Here is a 22,010-nt window from a genome sequence, read left to right as displayed (position 1 = left end):
TCATACTGAGCCTTCACCCAAACTAAGTATAAATAAATACAGGACGTTTGCCAAAATCCCACATGCTTTTATTACCAAGCCACTTTATATATATATATATATATATATGCTGCATTCTTCCAATAAACCATTTGAAACTTGCACACAACAAGATAGGCCAGGCCCACATATATTTATGTAAAACATAACCATGTCACCATCCATAAATAAAATGTAGATTACAACGAAAAGTAGCAAAATATCATAATTTACATTCAATTGATTTACATTTAAATTATGTAAACATGAACCCGGGACATTATCCAAATGATTACCACATTTGAACTGTTTGGATAACATGAGGATTAATCAGCAAAGGATAGAAGCCTAAAACAAATACAAAATATACATCTTACACTTTACTTGCATCCCATTTTGTAAATCACAGCAATGGTCAGTAGAATAAACAAACAAAATATCTGTCTAACATTTACAATCAACTTCTCCCAGAAATGAGAACAGTCAAAAACAGGCTACAACATTCTCCTTTGCAATTTTGATGAACTGTTCAACCAACATCCAAGTCAAATCCTAATTTTTAAAGCAGCACCAGCCCATGTGGTTTGACCAAAGTTTATTCTCTGCTATAGAAGACAAATAGTTTAAGAGTACCAAGGCCACCATGTCAGATATGAGGCCATCCAAGCCTAACAAATCATCAGTTAGAATAGTTGCAATAGCCATTCTACTTCCTTGAATAATAGGTCCTTTCTATACCAGAATGGCTTTAGATCCAGCTGAATGTATCAAATTCTGCATTACAATGGAACATGCCCTGAACCTGCTGCCCTACAAGAAATCAAATGTGTGGAGTAATAGGGAAACCAACTTGTAAGCTACATTACAGCTAGGTGTTTTCCAGCATTTATGAATTAACACCTTCGTTCTCTGTCTCCAGTCATTACAGGGTAAGACCTGTCTTCAAAAGATAGTGTACCCAACCTACATGCATGAGTTAAAATGCGTGTTATAGATCTTTTGCCACACTTCTTGAATTTTGTTGCACCATTTGTCAGCATTCCCGCACGGGTCCATCAGATAGTATGTTCTGTTAGGCTGCAAAGAGGAGAATAGGTCACTGTTACTGATAGTTTTATAAAGTGAGTTTTGTTAGCTAAAGTTGAGCTATTAATTGCAATAGACTAATTCATTACTGTATGGACAAAGAAGGTCTTGAAGTTCTTGGCCTCTGGGCGCAGTGCGGGGGACCAGGGGATCTCTCCTTTCAAAACCTTGTTAACTGGGTCCACATAGTAAAGGTGTGGTCCCTCGGTCAACAATAGCTGGCGCCGACGTGCAAACAGCCCCTGTAAAAGCAGAGAGCGATTCTCAGACATAAAAAATAAATCCATTGCCTGTAGGTGAAGTCAGTATGGTTCAAGATGTCCCAAATTGATTCCTGGCAGAAATTGAAAACAACTGCCAGAGGAGGGCAGTATGTTACTTTAGTGTTGGAAGAGTACAGTATCAAGACATTCACTCCTCCCCTTCAAACTGAAAAATCGAACATTACTGCACAGTAATTTAGGATTACATATATCCTTACCTTCCTTTTATCCACTGGTCCCATCTTGAGGATCAAATTATTCTCCACAAACTGATTCCTTAAATACATTAAAAAAAGTTAATTCCCCAAATCTTTCTTGAGACAGTTCACAGTTTATCATATTATTGTTGGCGTTGTATTGTCTTTAGGTAAAGTGCTTCATGTTTACAAGATATCAAACATAGAATTGTGTAAATATTGTAAGTAAACATAGGAATCCCAACAGATGAGCATGAGATCATCAACTACAGTATGTGTCAATATTATGGTGAGATAATATTGACAGTTAATCAGTCTTCTGACACTCTGTCCACAAAAACATGTTTTGCTCACGAGTACATCGCTGCAGGCCTACCAGGGGTTTCTGCTTGTTTGTTTCTCAAGCAGTAGCCGCTTCACCTCAGTGGAAAACTGCAGGTCCAGCTCAAAGGAGTTGTTGTCCAGGTCATGAATGTACTGCTCGATGTTGCTGTTGGGCCTTTGTGCGGGGTTGGAGTTGGGGATGGGACTGGGGTTGGCCACAAACAGTGGTTGAAAGGAGCTGGACTGGACAACCTGCATGTTGCTGAACTGGCTGAGGAGGTCATCATACTGTGGATGGAACCACATCATGATCAGGGTGTTTTCAGTACAGATTACCAAACAAGGACACGCCAATTTGACATATTGGGGAAACAATATGTCAACAAGGGTTTGTGTCAACCTTTAATCATATGTCAAGAGGGGAAAACCTACATTTCCATAATAGTCCTCATCATCCTCAGCCATGGCTGGCAGGTAGGGGGTGAGTTTGGGGGGTGTCTGTAGGTGAAGGTTCTCCCATGTGATGGCCTCAAAGAAAAAATGGGCTCTGAGAGGGTTGTACCCACCCATCTCCTCACAACCTAATCGGTTGGAGGGATCCAAGCACTACCACAAAAATAAAGCAATGCTTAGTTAATAATGACACTCATTGGGTCTTAGTATGGAACTGAGGAACAACATCCGAATGTATTTGAATAATTCATATGATTAGACTCACCAGAAGCTGTTCCACTAGATCCTTCGCATTAGGAAAGAATTTATCAGGAAATTCATACTCCAGTTTAATAATCTTCTGGAATTTCAGGTAGTCATTCCTGGTGAGCAAATAACACCATCAACCACATGGACAGACAGAAGATCATATGAGAGTGCAAGGCACATTTTAGGACTTGTGTCATATTGATGTCTTCTTTGGGGCTTGATTGCCTGGAAGTGGCAGATGCATACAGTATACACAACTGTCACTGTACTTTGAGGTAAATGTGTTGGTTTGTAGTTGAACCATGAAGCTGCTGCCATGTGACAGAGTGACTGGGGTTTCTTCAAGCCTCCAGGCACTCAATACACAAACAAGTCATAAACACCACAGCCATAACTTCCTGTTATTTCACACACTGTTTTTAGACAGCGATAACAAATAGACTACATTGTTTACCAAATCACAAAGTGCGCTTCTGCAAAACCCCTGACAATAACACTTCTCAAATATTTTACCTGAATAAAAGGAAAATAATAATGTATGATACGCAACTTACCCAGCTCTAAATGGTGGTAATCCTGCTACCAACTGGTAGATGATACAGCCTAAACCCCAAAGGTCAGAGCTAAAAGACACCAGAAAACATGACAGATTCGGGTAACTTCTTTCAGTGTTGGGTTTTATCATAGTGATGTGAACATGGCCAGAAATATACCAGTCTTGTTCCCGGCTGCATAAAGCATGGCAAGCGAGGCTAGAAGTGATACAGTAACAGAGAACTACACAGATAACTTGAATATTGGATTCAAATCAGGGTACTGAATGAATTCGAGTGAAACTACCTTTTGCAGGCAGATTTCTGAGTGAGTAGTTCTGGAGAAACATACTCAGCTGTTCCAACAAAGGAGTTTGCTCTGTCTGCAAAAGAAAACAATCATATGAACTATAAGTATGGACAAATTATTCACGACACATTTGGTACCTTCACTGAAGATGTCTTTACTCAATTGTGCTTAAAATGGCACTATTTGACCTATTAAAATTATATTCTGAGCACTCTATAACTAGCAATTTGCTATAATTTGCCTCCATATCTATGAAGCCCATCCATAGAGACCATTGTGCATGTTCCTATAAATAACAAAAACAATTTTGTTAGCCTTTAGAGAGGTATAGATAGATAAGTTAACCGCAATACGATAAGGGGTAAACAAACCAATGTACTGTACTTAATCTATCAACAAACTGGAGGAAAATTACACAAAGACAAAGCAATATGTGTTAAATTACTTTGTGTACTATCTGATGAGAGTTGTTTTGCAGTTCCAAAGTCTGTTATTTGAATGTGCATGTCCTCATTCAGTAAAATATTCTCTGGTTTGAGGTCCCTGTAAAGAAAAAGCCACACCACTTAAAACCTTCAAATAGAATTCATATCATGACATTTTAACAAACCTAATGCACTGGTAAATCTAAGCGCTGGCGATAGCGCAATAGGTTCAGGGGTGTGTTAGAAATATTTTTGCCATTTTCACAGCCGGAATTATAACTACAATATAGCTGGCAGTGGCGTAAAAGGGCTGGGTTTTGAAGAATGAACAAGTTGTAGGTGTGACGAGGGCTTGGCCACTCACTGGCCAATCAATGCGTTCCATGGCTTAATATGGCATGCGTTTGTCTCAAGTTCTGTTGGTTATTGACAGTCTGTGTTGTCATCACTTCCAATTCGGCTGGAGGCACACAATATTCTTTCATCCTGGTCCATTTTGGATTGATACTAAAGTTTATTAAATAGCATAGGCTACAGTAACGAGTCTGCTCAATAGCCTATGTTTGGAGTGTTGGAAGTCAACATGGTTTTAATTGGTTTCAATGAGCCTAGCTTATATGTCTTAATGCGTCAAACTTTTCCTGAATAAAAACAAATTACTAGGCTCCTGTAAATTGTATTGTATGTGTGAGGCACGTCCTCAATAAGCGAAATATAGCTTAGGCCTACCATTGATACTGCATTATAGGACTGAATAATTTAAATATGTTTGGAGGAGTGTGTCTTTGTTAACCAGATGAGAGGCACTCTTTGGAGCTGGGGATCAATACTTGGAACAAGTGAAATTAAGTACGCCGGTAGGCATATGTGTGTGTGTGTTTTAGGATGCGCAGTATATTTTCAATTCAAGTGTCTTTACCATAGCATTTGCACGTCTATACAAAATACTAGGCTCCTGTCGATTGTATCGTTACCTATGTGCTCGGCAGATTCTCGTAAATGCTTATATAGTATGCAAGTATGTGTATTGTGAATAATGAAAAAGCAGAGGGCAAAAACTCAAATGTTTACTCAGCGCAAGCGAGCTGATGTTAGTCAGGTAAATTGCCGAACCTGGCATTCGGTCTAGAAAATGCCAGTGTGCCAGTTTTTACATGACGACATTGCAAACTAACGGGCGTTTGACACTTGCGCCTCCTTAGCGGCAGCCGAAAATAGAACCCACAATATCTAATCAAGGAACATTATAAAACTTCCATTAAAAAAAATTATGCAACAATATCAAATAAATGAATGTTTGTCAAACTTAATAATACATCGTGTAATTGGTCTTACCTGTGAATTATGCCTTTAGAATGCAAATACTGTAATGCACATACTATTTCAGCAGAGTAGAATCTAGTGCACATCTCATCGAAGGAGCCTATTTTGCGAATGTATTTCAGTAATTCCCCATTTCTTGCATAGCTTATGCCAAAATCTAACAGGAGGCCGTTAAGGATAATGGTACTAAGATCACAAAATAGATGAGGTCAGATATTATCATGTAGAAGTCTTGAAGTAGCCCATGTTCTGATAATTTCAAAGGATACACAACCTTTTCGCATCTTGAAATGTGAAGTAGAGCTTGACGATAAATGGATGGTCTAAGCTTGACATGATATCCCTCTCTCGCGTCACGCAATGTGCCTTGTTCTCCTTCCGGATGTGCACCTTCTCCAGAATCTTCACTGAAACACAATTCAAACCGATATGCTTCACTCTGTGTTTATGACTGAATCAAATACCAGTTTCCTCACTTCAAAGAGCATTATTGTTTAGCACAAATCCAGGACAGTCATTTGAATGCCACTTGAGGATCATCAGCATCATGCAACAAGAGAAAACAAATTTGTAGGGTCTTACTAGCATATTCCTTCCCTGTGGCCTGTTCTCTTGCCAGCACAACCTGAAACAAGTTTGCAATCAACAAATATATTTTTCTAACAATCCATCAACCCTTTACCAACAATAGAAAATAAAAGTAATTAATATGACTGCACCTGTTATCTGTAAGCCCCACACACAAAATACAACACCATAGAAAATGTATGAGGACTTACTGTTGAATAGGAGCCTTCTCCTAGAATTCGACCAAATTTGAAGTCCTCTGGCTGCTTTCCAAGTGTTGGGGAGGCTTGAGGGCCCTCCATTCCTAGGTGGAGGAACAAACTGGAGTCCAGGTGATTCTTACCATAGAAGGTGGAGGGGAGGAATACAGGATGATGCTGGACAGAATAGGAACGGCAGCATACCTTAAAGGATGTACAGAGACAGAAAAACAACAGTCACATAACAAAAAAAAACAAAGCTACACCACACTTTCCCTCCCCTCTCTCACACACACACACACACACACACACACAAAGAAAACCACCATACAGCGAGTAACCCACAGCTGATAAACTAGCGTGCTGCTTCCGCACAGGGAGAGTTCTTGTTTATGTTTTTTTTTCACGCATGACTACAGGTGCTGTTCCAATTCCTTATAATTACCATTTCATTATTCAAGTAAGACTCCGAGAGAGAAAGGGTCTTTAATATCTGAGATATCTACTGCAGCCCTCATCCTCCACATACAACACATTCTGTCAAAGATCCCTGGGTCGCTCCTCTTTTCAGTTAGCTGCAGCTAGCAACTGGAACGAGCTGCAACAAACACTCAAACTGGACAGATTTATCTCAATCTCTTAATTCAAAGACTCAATATGGACACTCATACTGACAGTTGTGGCTGCTTTGCATGATCTATTGTTGTCTCTACCGTCTTCCCCTTTGTGCTGTTGTCTGTGCCCAAGAATGTTTGTACCCTGTTTTGTGCTGCTGCCATGTTGTTTTGCTACCACATTGTTGTCATGTTGTGTTGCTACCATGCTGTGTTGTCATGTGTTGCTGCCATGCTTTTTTATTTAACCTTTATTTAACTAGGCAAGTCAGTTAAGAACAAATTCTTATTTACAATGACAGCCTACCAAAAGGCCATCCTGCGGGGACGGGGGCTGGGATTAAAAATATATTAAATAAAAATATAGGACAAAATACACATCACGACAAGAGACAACACTACATAAAGAAAGACCGAAGACAACAACATAGCATGGGGCAGCAGACAGCCTAGTGGTTAGAGCATTGGGCCAATAACCGAAAGGTTACTAGATTGAACCCCCTAGCTGACAAGGTAAAAATCTGTTGTTCTGCCCCTTATCAAGGCTTAAATCTGTTCCTAGGCCGTCATTTTAAATAAGAATTTGTTCTTAACTGACTTGCCTAGTTAAATAAAGGTTAAATATATATATTTAAAAAAACATTAATAGCTGTTGTTTATCTTATAGAATATTGTCCTGGGACAATCATGAAAATATGGTAGCAAGTTACTTTCATAAATTACTTTTATTAGGCTAAGTGATCGTTGACTTAAGCTACAACAGAAAACACAAGGTTTAGAGACACTGGTGAATGAGTCCATTGAGAGAAGCAACCATCAAAACAATAGAAACACAAGCAGCATGGCGCCCAGCCCTAGCAGCACCTATCCAGTTTTTTTGTGCAGGGCAGTTTCCCAACTGGCGGCCCACGGGCCGAATTTGGCCTGCATTTCATTTTATTTGCCCCCCAAGTTCTGAGCAACCCCCCAAAAAAAAATCTATTTAATTGTCGGACATAAAGACTAATAACAGCAGCAAATCAGCTCCAAGTGATTTTTAATTTTGGAAATCTGTTCCAAAGTATTCCCACCCATAATAGAGATACTGTATATTTGATCGTATACAAAATGTAGGCAATGTTTTAAATAACGTTTTATTGAAATATACAGTACCAGCGAAAAGTTTGGACACACCTACTCATTCAAGACTTTCTTTATTGATACTATTTTCTACATTGTAGAATAGTCAAGACATCAAGTATGAAATGTTTATTTAAATGTTTTACAATGTAATCTTTATTTAACTAGGCAAGTCAGTTAAGAACAAATGTTTGTTTACAATGACGGCCTACACCGTGACACAGCCTGGAATAGAACCAGGGTGTCTGTAGTGACGCCTCAAGCACTGAGATGCAGTACCTTAGACCGCTGCGCCACTCGGGAGCCCGGTTATTTGTGTTATTTGTGGAAATAACACATATGGAATCATGTAGTAACCAAAAAAGTGTTAAACAAATCAAAATATAATTTATAAGGCCTCTCGGGTGGCACAGTGGTCTAAGGCACTGCATCGCACGTCTCTGTCACGACCGGGAGGTCCATGGGGCGACGCACAATTGGCCTACCGTCGTCCGGGTTAGGGAGGGTTTAGCCGGTAGGGATATCCTTGTCTCATCGTGCACTAGCGACTCCTGTGGCTGGCATACGGGTTGGATGTGTGCTGTGTTAAGAAGCAGTGCGGCGTGGTTGGGTTGTGTTGTGTTGTGTTTCGGAGGACGCATGGCTCTCGACCTTCGTCTCTCCCGAGCCCGTACCGAAGTTGTGTAACGGTTTTCTAGTGGTGATGAAGGAGAGTCGGACCAAACTGCAGCGTGTCGATTGCGATCCATATTTATTAAACAAAACGTAAACACGACTAAACACTAAACACGACTAAACACTACAAAACAATAAACGTAACGAAAACCGAAAACAGCCTATCTAGTGCAAACTAACAGAGAGTACAAGTAAGACACTAAGGACAATCACCCACGACAAACTCAAAGAATATGGCTGCCTAAATATGGTTCCCAATCAGAGACAACGATAAGCACCTGCCTCTGATTGAGAACCACTCCAGACAGCCATAGACCTTGCTAGACAACCCACTAAGCTACAATCCCAATACCACCACCAAAACCCCAAGACAAACACACCACAATTACAAAAACCCCATGCCACACCCTGGCCTGACCAAATACATAAAGATAAACACAAAATACTTTGACCAGGGCGTGACAAGTTGTAGCGATGAGACAAGATAGTAACTACTAACAATTGCATACCACAAAATTTGGGAGAACAATGGGGAAAATTCAACAACAAAATATATATATAATTTATATTTTTCAAAGTAGCCACCTTGATGACAGCTTTGCACACTCTTGACATTCTCTCAACCAGCTTCACGAGGTAGTCACCTGGAATGCATTTCAATTAACTTTTTAAAAGTTAATTGCTGGAATTTCTTTCCTTCTTAATGCATTTGAGCCAATCAGTTGTGTTGTGACAAGGTAGGGGTGGTAACAGAAGATAGCCCTATTTGGTAAAAGACCAAGTGCATATTATATCAAGAACAGCTCAAATAAACAAAGAGAAATTACAGTCCATCATTACTTTAAGACATGAAGGTCAGTCAATGCGGAACATTTCAAGAACTTTGAAAGTTTTTTCAAGTGTAAAAACCATCAAGCTCTATGATGAAAATGGCTCTCATGAGGACCGCCACAGGAAAGAAAGACCCAGAGTTACCTCTGATGCAGAGAATAAGTTCATTAGAGTTAACTGCTCCTCAGATTGCAGGCCAAATAAATGCTTCTCAGAGTTTAAGTAACAGACACATCTCAACATCGACTGTTCAGAGGAGACTGCGTGAATTAGGCCTTCATGGTCGAATTGCTGCAAAGAAACCCCTACTGGAGGACACCAATAACAAGAAGACTTGCTTGGGCCAAGAAACACAAGCAATGAACATTAGACCGGTAGAAATCTGTCCTTTGGTCTGATGAGTCCAAATTTGAGATTTTTGGTTCTAACTGCCGTGTCTTTGTGAGACGCAGAGTAGGTTAATGGAGGATCTTCGCATGTGTGGTTTCCACTGTGGAGCATGGAGGAGGTGGTGTGATGGTGCTTTGCTGGTGACACTGTCACTGATTTATTTAGAATTCAAGGCACACTTAACCAGCATGGCTACTACAGCATTCTGCAGCGATATTCCATCCCATCTGGTTTGCGCTTAGTGGGACTATCATTTGTTTTTAAACAGGAAAATGACCCAACACACCTCCAGGATTTGTAAGGGCTATTTGACTAAGAAGGAGAGTGATGAGTGTTGCATCAGATGACCTGGCCTCCACAATCACCCGACCTCAACCAAAATGAGATGGTTTGGGACAAGTTCGACCACAGAGTGAATGAAAAGCAGCCAACAAGTGCTCAGGATATGTGGGGACTCCTTCAAGATTGTTGGAAAAGTATTCCAGGTGAAGCTGGTTGAGAGAACGCCAAGCGTGTCCAAAGCTGTCATCAAGGCAAAGGCTGGCTACTTTGAAGAATCTCAAATATTATATTTATTATATTTGTTTAACACTTTTTTGTTACTACATGATCCCTTATGTGTTATTTCATAGTTTTGATGTCTTCACTATTATTCTACAATGTAGAAAATAATAAAAATAAAGACAAAACGTTGAATGAGTAGGTGTGACCAAACTTTTGACTGGTACTGTATATTTGAATAAAACATAATCATTTCAATGTTTGGGCTTCTTGCGGTACATTTTTAGTCTGCAAATGATCACATAACAATAATACATTACTAAAAATAAACTCTTTAATCCCACCCCTCTGCCACGCTCTGCCCATCCCACCTATCACCATAGACCACTCTCGTTTGGTTTTCAAGTGCCATATATTTTTCAATTGTGCTGTGATGTTTTACATACATTTTGAACCTTTCTAATCGTATAGTATCTACAGATTGTGAGCCAAAGATAAAAATCTTTCCTACGAGTATTATTATATTATTTATTGACTGACTGGATAAATAAATCAATTGTGCGCCAGTTTTTACATGACGAAATTGCAAACGAACACTGTCTAACTAACATGCTTTCGACACTTGCAACTCCTTAGCGCAAGCCGAAAATAGAGCCCACAATTTCTAAACAAGAAACATAAAACTTCCATTAAAAGTTATTCAAAGATACAAAAATACTTTTAAAAATCATGTTTATGTCAAACTTAATAATACATAGTGAAATTGGTCTTACCTGTGAATTATACATTTAGAATGCAAATAGTGTAATGCACATACTATTTCAGCAGAGTAGAATCTGGTGCACAAATTATTTGTTGTTATTTTCTGGCCCCCTGACCATCCACTCAAGAAAAAAGAAAAAAAACAGCCTGTGACTGGATCTAGTTGATAATCCCTGGTGTAGGGTACTTTCCACTCCAGACACCTGCCACAGAAGACAGTGCTCCAACAACACCATGACAAAACTATAAACCACAGAAACCAGAAGGGTATGTCCCTTTGCACATAGAAATGTACAATTTAGAAGAAAACAGCTCTTACTGTAAAAACAAAAAAGTTAAAAATTAACTGGGACAATCAAAGCCATCTGTCCTAGAGACAGGAAATCATAGCCTAGTCTAATCTCCAAAGCAGTAAACAAGCCAATAAACGTAAATTACCTGTGTTCTAGGAAACTTAAACACAAGGTCATGAATCTGTATTTATAAACAACGTTATTTTATGAACGGATTAAGATCAGTGGTTTCCTGTTGTGACACGTCTTGCCTAGGTGAGAAAGAGAGCTTCTTTAAATGTTTGTGTTCAAGCTTATCCATAGAGCCCCACAGTGGAGGTGTCATAATACCCATAAAACCTAGCGGTCAAACATGGAAATGGTTAGAATCGTTTTCTACCATTCATTTTTTCCCATAAGGGATTTTAGAGGGGGTCACTTAGAAATGTCCTTGTTTTTGAAAATTGTCCATTAAAATAACATCAAATTGATCAGAAATATAATGTAGACATTGTTAATGTTGTAAATGACTATTGTAGCTTGAAACAGCAGATTTTTAATGGAATATCTACATAGGCGTACAGAGGCCCATTATCAGCAACCATCACTCCTGTGTTCCAATGGCACGTTGTGTTAGCTAATCCAAGTTTATTATTTTAAAAAGGCTAATTGATCATTAGAAAACCCTTTTGCAATTATGTTAGCACAGCTGAAAACTGTTGTTCTGATTAAAGAAGCAATAAAACTGGCCTTCTTTAGACTAGTTGAGTATCTGGAGCATCAGCATTTGTGGGTTCGATTACAGGCTCAAAATGGCCAGAAACAAAGAACTTTCTTCTGAAACTCGTCAGTCTATTCTTATTCTGAGAAATGAAGGCTATTCCATGCAAGAAATTGCCAAGAAACTGAAGATCTTGTACAACGCTGTGTATTACTCCCTTCACAGAACAATTTGGCTAGAACCAGAATAGAAAGAGGAGTGGGAGGCGAGGCCCTGGTGCACAACTGCGCAAGAGGTGTCCATTAGAGTACATTAGAGTGTCTAGTTTGAGAAACAGACACCTCACAAGTCCTCAACTGGCAGCTTCATTAAATAGTATCCGCAAAACACCAGTCTCAACGTCAACAGTGAAGAGGCGACTCCGGGATGCTGGTCTTCTAGGCAGAGTTGCAAAGGAAAAGCCATATCTCAGACTGGCCAATAAAAAGAAAAGATTAAGATGAGCAAAAGAACACAGACACTGGGCAGAGGAAGATTGGAAAAAAAGTGTTATGGACAGACGAATCTAAGTTTGAGGTGTTCGGATCAAAGAACATTCGTGAGATGCAGAAAAAATGAAAAGATGCTGGAGGAGTGCTTGACGCCATCTGTCAAGCATGGTTGAGGCAATGTGATGGTCTGGAGGTGCTTTGGTGATGGTAAAGTGGGAGATTTGTACAGGGTAAAAGGGATCTTGAAGGAGGGCTATCACTCCATTTAGCAACACCATGCCATACCCTGTGGATGGCGCTTAATTGTAGTGAATTTCCTCCTACAACAGGACAATGACCCAAAGCACAGCTCCAAACTATGCTAGAACTATTTAGGGAGGAAGCAGTCAGCTGGTATTCTGTCTATAATGGAGCGGCCAGCACAGTCACCAGATCCCAACCCTATTGAGCTGTTGTGGGAGCAGCTTGACCGTGTGATACGTAAGAAGTGCCCATCAAGCCAATCCAACTTGTGGGAGGTGCTTCAGGAAGCATGGGGTGAAATCTCTTCAGGTTACCTCAACAAATTGACAACTAGAATGCCAAATTTTGCAAGGCTGTAATTGCTGCAAATGGAGGATTCTTTGATGAAAGCAAAGTTTGAAGGATGCAATTATTATTTCAATTAAAATTCATTATTTATAACCATGTCAATGTCTTGACTATATTTCCTATTCATTGTGCAACTCATTTCATGGAACACAAGGACATTTCTAAGTGACCCCAAACTATTGAACGGTAGTGTATTTTTGGCTCTATTTACTCTCATATTTAAAAAAAATGCTAATTAGCAGCAAAGTAGACACGCAAAACTACAAATCCCTGAAAGGTCCTACACGTCATCTCTAGCTGACGCCTTTGCTAACAGGTCAATTTAAAACTTGCACAAGACAGTTCACAGAATTGTCAATTGAAAGAAACGTAGCCAAATTATTAATTACTACATTTAACTAACATTAGATAGGTAATCCAGAGATTCTTACCTTTGCCTCGATTCGGCAGTCTCGCCCAGATCATCATGGCATTTGTAGTTATTTATGATAGCCACATTAGCAGCTAATTAGCATTTCAATTTTGGGGGGTTAATCCAGGCGAATATATTGATAAAAGTCACCTTGTCCTAGACCTAGAGAGATTGACACGGTTATCAAAACATCACACCAGGGTAAGCCTGTGTCTCTAAAATCCTCTATGGGAAGAATGATGAATGGTGGAAGAACAATTGGAACCGTTTCTCTGTATGACCGCTAGGTTTTATGGGTATAATGACTGTGGTATTATATGACCCTATAATATTACAGCTCTCCGGAGGACTGTAGCCTTCTGTATGTGTGTGGGTAATTAGTCTCCATCAGGGAACTAGATTCAGTTTTCTTTCTTGTGTGGATGGTCAGGGGGCCGAGACATAATTACAAACGATTTGTAGACTAAAAATGGACCACAAAAAGCCCAAACAGATATATTTGACTAAAACATAATAATTTCAAACCTTGCTGACATTTGTATACGATCAAATACAGTGTATCTTGCTATTGTGTGTGGGAATACTTTGGAACAGATTTCTTAAATTAAAATAACTTGGAGCTGATTTGTTTTTGTTAAACAGTCTTATGTCCAACAATTTAAAAAATAAATAATAATAATAATCTTGCTCAGAACACTGGGAGGGTGGGGCAAATAAAATCAAATGTGGGCCAAATTCGCCAGTTGGGGCACCCTGGCCTACATCCTCTGCCAAGAGGCCTGACCTTTATGGCATAGGTCGGTGGTAATAACCTAGCAGATAACCAAAACCAACAACATTGCTATGTTAAATTAACAATCCTTCTAGATGTAACATTACACTAATGTAAAGAGATGGCTGCAGAAGCATTGGCCTATACAGATTTAGCCGAATAAACTCAACGATGTATGATCTATTTGAGCCCAAAATAACGTTAGCGTGGGCAGACTGCAGAGCCGACGTCACATAAAATAACGTTTTTATACAAAAACGACGGATTTCAGCACCCAAAGAATAGCCCGCATTTACACAGGACAATGTCATTTGTAAATGCTGACTATTCTTTGGGTGCGGAAATCCGTAGTATTTAAACAAAAACTGAACTCGGAACTCCAGTCCGCCTACAACTAGACGCTGCTCAACTCCATCATCGTTGTTACGGAGTCTAGTTGATAGGCAATCGACTAGCCGGACTGTTCCCCAGACTCCAGTTGTAGCCATTCGTACAAGGCACAAACAAGGCTATTGAACCTGACATTGGTGTCTGTCGTTATTCCTTTATCTAACATATCATACTGAAACATGGTGTCAGAAGTGGCTCGGAAAACACACGTTTGTTATTTTTGTAGCTAAGTACAGTATAGGCGCAGTTACGTTCCATATGCGAACACACACCGTTTCCTACTCACAACGTTGATCAACTCGTTGTTAGCTGCCTAGCTAGCATCCCTACCTACGTCGATGACTGAAGGCAAAGAAATCTCATATTCCATTGCTATGGCAGCGAACATTCCGCCACCAAATCCCATGGTTCTCACAGGGGACTGGAATATTAATTGGGACAACTTCAGGGATGAATTCGAGGACTATGCGCTGGCGACCGGTCTACAAGAGAAACCCAACGAGGTACAAGCGGCAACTCTGAGGAGTTTAATGGGCAGCGAATGCAGGCATATCTACCGGCACAATCTCACCCTCACAGCACTGAGACCGAATGTGTTATTCGGGGACGCAAACACAAGCTGGAGTTTGAGATTGTAAAAACCAGTCAACATCCTCTCCTCTCAGGCTCTACATGCGAACGCCTGGGACTGATGCAGTTCACTGTACCAAATGACCTGCACATTGTGGATCATGTCCAGCATGGACCCCTGTCCAAAGAACAACTACTTAGCAGATATGACGATGTATTCAACATGCCCGTTGAATCTGTGCCTGGGGAGGTACACTTTGAAGTGGATGAGAGCATCACTCCAGTCCAGTGTGCTTCTCGCAATGTGCCCATTGCAATGAAAGTGGCTGTGAAGGCCCAGCTGGACAAGTATGAGGCCGATGGCCACATGACATCTGTGACTGAACCAACTGACTTGATCAGCAATACGGTCATAGTGAAAAAACCAGAGAAGCTGAGGGTCTGCATCGACCCAAAGCATCTGAACCAAGCACTGAAACGATCCCACTACATCATGCCGACACATAAGCTTCCCAAGGCCAGGATTTTCACCTTGGTGGATGCCCGAGATGCATTCCTTCAATGCAAGCTGGATGAAGAAAGCAGCCTCATGACTACCTTCTGGACCCCCTGGGGTCGGAAACGCTGGCTCAAGCTCCCGTTTGGTGTCTCGGTGGCGCCTGAGATATACCAACGTAAGCAGCACGAGTTACTGGCTGGGCTCAAGGGCATTGAGCCCATCGCAGATGATGTCCTGATCGTAGGCTGTGGTGACACAGACGAAGAAGCAGTACGCGACCACGATGTGAAGCTCCTGGCACTGATGGAGCGCTGCCGATCAGTTAAGCTTCGCCTTGGCCTGAAGAAGCTGCAGTTCAAGGTGAAAGACGTCCACTTCCATGGCCACATTCTCTCGGCAAAAGGCCTGAAGCCGGACCCAGACAAGGTCAGAGCGATCCTCGACATGCCAAACCCGTCTGATGCAAAAGGAGTACAGCATCTCATCGGCTTTGCAAACTATCTTGCAAAGTTCATGCCACACCTATCAGCAGTCTGTGAGCCTCTGCGCCGGTTGCTGGACAAAGACACACCATGGCACTGGCTACCCAAGCACGAGGCCGCAGTGCAGGAGATGAAATCTCTGGCTTCATCCATGCCAGTGTTGCGCTACTACGACGTCATGAAGCCTGTCACAATCCAGAGCGACTCCAGCCAAAGGGGACTTGGATGCTGCCTTATGCAGGAAGGCCAGCCTGTTGCGTTTGCCTCGAGAGCGCTCACCCCCACCGAACAAAACTATGCACAAATTGAGAAAGAGTGCCTCAGCATCGTCTTCTCCTGCCAGCGATTCCATCACTACTTATATGGGCGAGACCTGGTCATCGCTGAAACTGACCACAAACCACTCATTGCCATATTCAGTAAACCTCTCCTCAACACGCCCAAGAGGCTTCAAAGCATGCTCCTGACTCTGCAAAACTACAGCCTGAAGGTCATTTACAAGCCAGGACCAGAGATGTACATCAGCGACACACTGAGCAGGGCAACAACACAATGTACAGGCAGAGGCACTGTCTATCAGCGGCAGGCCATCTGTTCGCTACAGCAGGAACAACAAGATGTTCAACAGATCAATCAGGCAGACTACTTAAACGTCACAGATCACCGCCTAGCCCAGATAAGGCAACACACTGACAAGGACGAACGCCTACAGTCACTGAAGTCCATGGCTCTCGCAGGTTGGCCATACCTGAAAGAGGAGACACCTTTCACAGTGAGAGAATACTGGACCTTTCGAGATGAGATCAGCGTGCAAAATGGCGTCTTGTTCAGAGGTCAGAAGGTCATTATTCCCAAATCACTACGTCCAGAGATGCTTACCCGCATACACTCCAGTCACGTTGGAGGTGATGCATGCTACCGCCAGGCTCGTGAAACATTATACTGGCCAAACATGCAAGCAGAAATTAAAGACTTTGTTAGCAACTGTACCACATGCAACGAGTACGCTCATGAACAGCAAAAGGAAACCATTATGTCACACGAACTGCCCACAAGGGCCTGGCAAATCGTCAGCATGGACTTATTCAGCCACAGACAAAAGGACTATCTTCTCATCGTTGATCACTACTCTGACTTTTGGGAAATTGAACTGCTCCCTGACTTGTCTGCAGAGACGGTCATAAAGCGCTGCAAGGCGCAGTTTGCAAGGCAAGGTCAGCCTGACAAGGTAATCACGGACAATGGCCCACAATTCACTGCACAGTTCAAGCGTTTCGCCTCAGAATGGGAGTTTGACCACGTGACCTCCTCTCCAAGACACCCAAAAGCAAATGGCAAGGCAGAATCAGCTGTCAAGATTGCAAAAAAAACCTGTTAAGCAGGGCCTTGCGCGACAGCAACGACCCATGGAAAGCGATCTTACAGTGGAGGAACACACCCACTGAAAACATGGACAGCAGCCCAGCACAACGCCTTCTGTCCAGACGTTTGAAGACTACCATCCCCGTAGCTAACAAGCTACTTGAGCCCTGCGTCATGGTTGGCGTCACGGACAAACTGCGTCACAGAAAGCAGCTCGCTAAGTGCTTCTACGACCGGACTGCTTGGGACCTACCAGAGCTGGAGGTGGGTGAAACGATAAGGATGAAACCGCTGCCGGGAGACCACACAGGACTTTGGAGGCTGGGCACATGCCTGCAGAGAGTTGCACCACGTTCTTACCTGGTGGATGTTGGTGGCTCCCTCTATCGTCGCAATCGGGTGGATCTGCGCGTAGCAGAGCAGACAAACCAGAACACGCCATACACTCACCTAGATGAGCTGGATCACAGTCCAGGCCTAAGGGTAAGGGGTGCAGAATTGAGACATGAGCCAACTGAAGGTGAGGCTTCTACCCCACCAAGCTCTCCAGCTCATGCCCCTAATCCTACCCCTGTCAGAGCCAATACTTACTCACGGGTGGGTCGGCTGTGCAAGCCACCGGACAGGCTTACTCTGTAAGTTAGGGACTGTTAACTTGCCCTCGGTTAATTAAAATCTATATTTGTTCTTAAATAATTACATTGAAATTAAAAAAGGAAGATGACAACTGAAGTAAAAAAGAAAATGTAATGCTTTTTCTATTGTTATGACCTGACTGTTAAGAATTTAATGTTATGCCTTTATGTTTACACTTTCTATTGAAAAGGATGATGTTACGGAGTCTAGTTGATAGGCAATCGACTAGCCGCACTGTTCCCCGGACTCCAGTTGTAACCATTCGTACAAGGCACAAACAAGGCTATTGAACCTGACATTGGTGTCTGTCGTTATTCCTTTATCTAACATATCATACTGAAACAATCGTTGAGTTTAGTCGGCTAGGGCTGCCACAGTTTGAAAAGTGTTTGTCTGTCAATTAGACATCTTTGCAAGACAAATTTGAGAAGACATCTGCACACACGGATGTGCTAAAGTAGAAATATAGCTAACGTTAGCTAGTACCAGTGCTAGCTGCTGACTGTTAGACCCAACACCGAACATGAAAGTGAATCTTACCCGCACACGCTAAGCTGACTAGCTAACGTTAGTAGTATAAGGTCACCATTGCCTGACTTTCACCATTACCACAACCAACTGACAGTTAATGCAACACAGGCAGATACTCACTATCTGGTCAGTGATTACTTGCTGACATGGAACGTGACGTCATATGACAACAAAACATTTTACTCTCGTTCATTTGTAGCACGCGCATATGTTTTGAAATTGCACTAAGAATGAAAGATGAAGCAAGCTGAAGACCGTTGGTGGGCTATACATATATATTGTTGCAATTGCCTCTGATAAGTATAGCTACTCATCCACTGTTTTGCGAAATAGAAAACGACACAAACCATACGTCAATGTATTAATTTATTTACAATAGCGAACAAGTATGTAATACAATACAAATTAAAGGACATAGTAATTACAGGATTATTAAACTACTTTCGAAATATTACATATAGCTGAAATTGTTCATCCAAGAAAATGCACCTCGCCAATTTCTCCTATAGATAGTAGCAAGTGTTGAGTCGCAGCGTCCTCTGGTGGTTATCTCACATACTGAAGGATCAATGGCTCTAGTGCCATCAGTGCATACAAATTATGAAATGAACTGGTCCAAAATAGCTATTTAAGCTATCACACAATTGATATAGTAATTAAAAAATGTACATTATTTCAAACAGACAAAACACACTTCATTACAGTATAGTATACACAATTCTACATCAGAATTACAAGTAAGAAACTGCAAATGATCGTAAGACAACATTATGTCATTTAGGCAATTATAAAGACTAGAACACCCCTTGCTCAGTACATTTTCACAACCCAAGAGGTAGGCTGTCTGTCCTATTGGCATATGATGTAACGTTTGGTAACTTCACTCAGTGGCACAGGTTTCCTCCTTACCTGGTCCCTCTATGCAATAACTCTTCAAGGGATGAGTAGAGACCTCTTTGGACACAACAGTGGGGATAAAACCTTTAGAGGTTTCATGTAGGATACAGTAATCAGTACAGGTGCATTCTGGCTCACTAGATACAGGACTATTAGGTAAGCTGCTGTCTGGGCTGAGTGTTAAGTCCTCGCATCCAGAGTCCCCCTCGCAGGAGACCGAAGGGTCCCGAGAGAAAGAGGTGACCATCGCTCCAAACTGGAGCTCTAGGGGAGAGCAGGGCAGCTGGGTGTAAGGGATGTCCCCTGGACCATTTCCATTTGGACTGTGACTGCAGACCCAGTCCATCACTGAGGGACCAACATAGGGAGTGTGAACTTGTGCTAGGGGATATGGTGTTGAAGCTGAGCAGTCCTGGTCCTCTGCTATAGGTTTGGCCTCAATAATCAAAGTATCGATGGTCAGGAACTCTTCTGGTTTGTATGTTGGTATCAGATTGCACTCTGACTCAAGCCAGTCCTATAGAGAAAAAATTATTCAAGTATAAACTTTATCCCAGGGACCATTTTGAAAATGTTATGAGGACCACTTTGGGGAAATAATTAATTAGTCGACTTTACCTGGAAATGTTTGTTATAATCTTTGTAGAGAGGTTGGAATAAAGGGGCTGGGCTTGGCACATCATAGAATGAAGATAAAATCTTTCTATGGCACAAATGATTATAAATTATTTGTGTGTGTGCTTCCAAATCAGCCTCGCTTTCTCATGACACAATTTTTAAGTATTTGTATGGGTTTCTGAAGAAGACCGTTACCTTATAGTGGGGTTGTAAAATCCAAACAACAGAACTCCAGCAATCACACAACCAGGAAATACAAACTTGCTGAGGACAAGGACTATAGTTGGTTCTGCTGAAGGAGAAACATAGTATATGCATCAATGGCTGTGTTTAGAGAAGCAGCCAAATTCAAATAATTTTCCCACTAATTGGTCTGTCTAAACGCAGCCTCAATGGTTTCTCCATAGCATATTTTGGGACAATAACAAAGAGGAGATAGGTAAGAGTGTTATATGCTTTAACTAGTTTGTCTCCAAAGCAGATATCTCCCACCTTCCTTTGCATCAGTCCTCAATTGCACCAATGCACTCCACTGACTCCACTGTCCTTTATATCCAGAGGACTTATATAGCTCAGATCTGACTTTCAGAACATATGTGGTATCTGGCTTAAGTCCAGATCTATCAATTAAAATAGATTTGTTTTGAGGGGACACACAAAACACCTGAGAAAAAAAATTCAGGAAACAATTAATCAAACAACCATTGACTTTAACAAGACATTGAAGCATGACTTCTATTACAATGCACTTTACCTCGCCCTTATCGCCATGGTATTTGTAGAAGCAGAGTTGGTAATGGAACTCTGTTAAATAAGGATGGTGTTCATATCCACTTTGCCAAGTGCATTTGTAACCCTCTAAAGTCCACTGGACAGCGAGATGACTTGGAGCTGTTGGTTGAACTGATGACAAAGAGTTAGTCATTACACTTATTTGTCAGCTATAGACAAATATATTTTGCACAATCAGAATTATTTCATGCAATTTTCCATGAATTGCAAATCAATATAATCTTCACAGGGAACTTACTATTTTTGGATGGTTCGAAGTCTGTCAAGTTATCATAGTTTGATTGGCAGTCAATGTTATAACAAAGACGCACATTGAAACAGTCCACGCTATTAAATGAAGCGTCGTTATACCTTACATTCTCATCAAAATCAGCCACAAATGTGCAACCATAACTGTCCCCCATCTCCACCAGTGGACATTTGAATGTGTTCCTGTGGAAAAAATGTTCATGATTTTTGTGATTCAAATGATATTAGTAATTATTTATCCTCAGCATAATCATTTTTGTTCTCATTTAATGTTGCGTATTTGTCTCTCCACTTCATGCAATGGACAGAACCAAGAGATTCATAACATAAGAATCCGTCATCATCACACAATAAGGCTCACCCAGCTTCATCAGGCCAGATGAAATTCAACCAGTAGTGGGTGTTGTTGACATCTGTAGGCTCGTCAGTGATGTTCAAAGTACAGGTAATTGTAAACCAATAATCAGATACACAGGCGAGTCGATCTGTCATTTCTGTGATTTCTGGGAAGAAACACACCCTTTTATCACAACCAATGTCACCTATGTTATGAGCTTTTACTCCTGGACATAAATCTGAACATGAACAAAATGGACAGTACAATGGAATCTTGTACAGTACTTCCAGAAGAACAGCCCTCTGATAGTTGGATGATGTTCCAAACTGCACAAAGTGCCAGTAGAAGCTTCATCTTAGCATGAGTCGGTAAGGCTAAACCAGGAAAAACATGCATAAGTCATGTATAACATGCAAATTATGTATTTTACAGTAATGTAGAAAGTACACAATGGAAAACAGTTCTGAGAAAGGTCCATACTACCTTGTACGTGGGTCTTGTGGATAGGGCATCTCTCAGAGAGAATGAATGAGTGCGTGAAGTCAAGC

The 22,010-nt window shown here is 41.3% G+C and overlaps 1 long non-coding RNA gene and 1 pseudogene across 1 annotated transcript; both read right to left on the bottom strand.

The window, feature by feature from the left end:
- Nucleotides 1–143: 143 nt before the first annotated feature.
- On the bottom strand, nucleotides 144–11,325 carry LOC112246040 (annotated as a pseudogene).
- A 7,593-nt stretch (nucleotides 11,326–18,918) lies between these two features.
- LOC112246020 lies at nucleotides 18,919–22,010 on the bottom strand. The gene is made up of 7 exons (XR_002952846.1): nucleotides 21,946–22,010; nucleotides 21,487–21,836; nucleotides 21,115–21,308; nucleotides 20,839–20,987; nucleotides 20,280–20,748; nucleotides 20,085–20,169; nucleotides 18,919–19,983 (listed from the first exon to the last, which is right to left on the bottom strand). It is a non-coding gene; the product is annotated as an uncharacterized LOC112246020 (long non-coding RNA).

Source organism: Oncorhynchus tshawytscha, linkage group LG27, assembly GCF_018296145.1.
Source record: "Oncorhynchus tshawytscha isolate Ot180627B linkage group LG27, Otsh_v2.0, whole genome shotgun sequence".
NCBI classification, from domain to species: domain Eukaryota; kingdom Metazoa; phylum Chordata; class Actinopteri; order Salmoniformes; family Salmonidae; genus Oncorhynchus; species Oncorhynchus tshawytscha.
The sequence above is the reverse complement of the archived record's forward strand: the minus strand, read 5'-3'. Positions and strand labels throughout refer to the sequence as shown.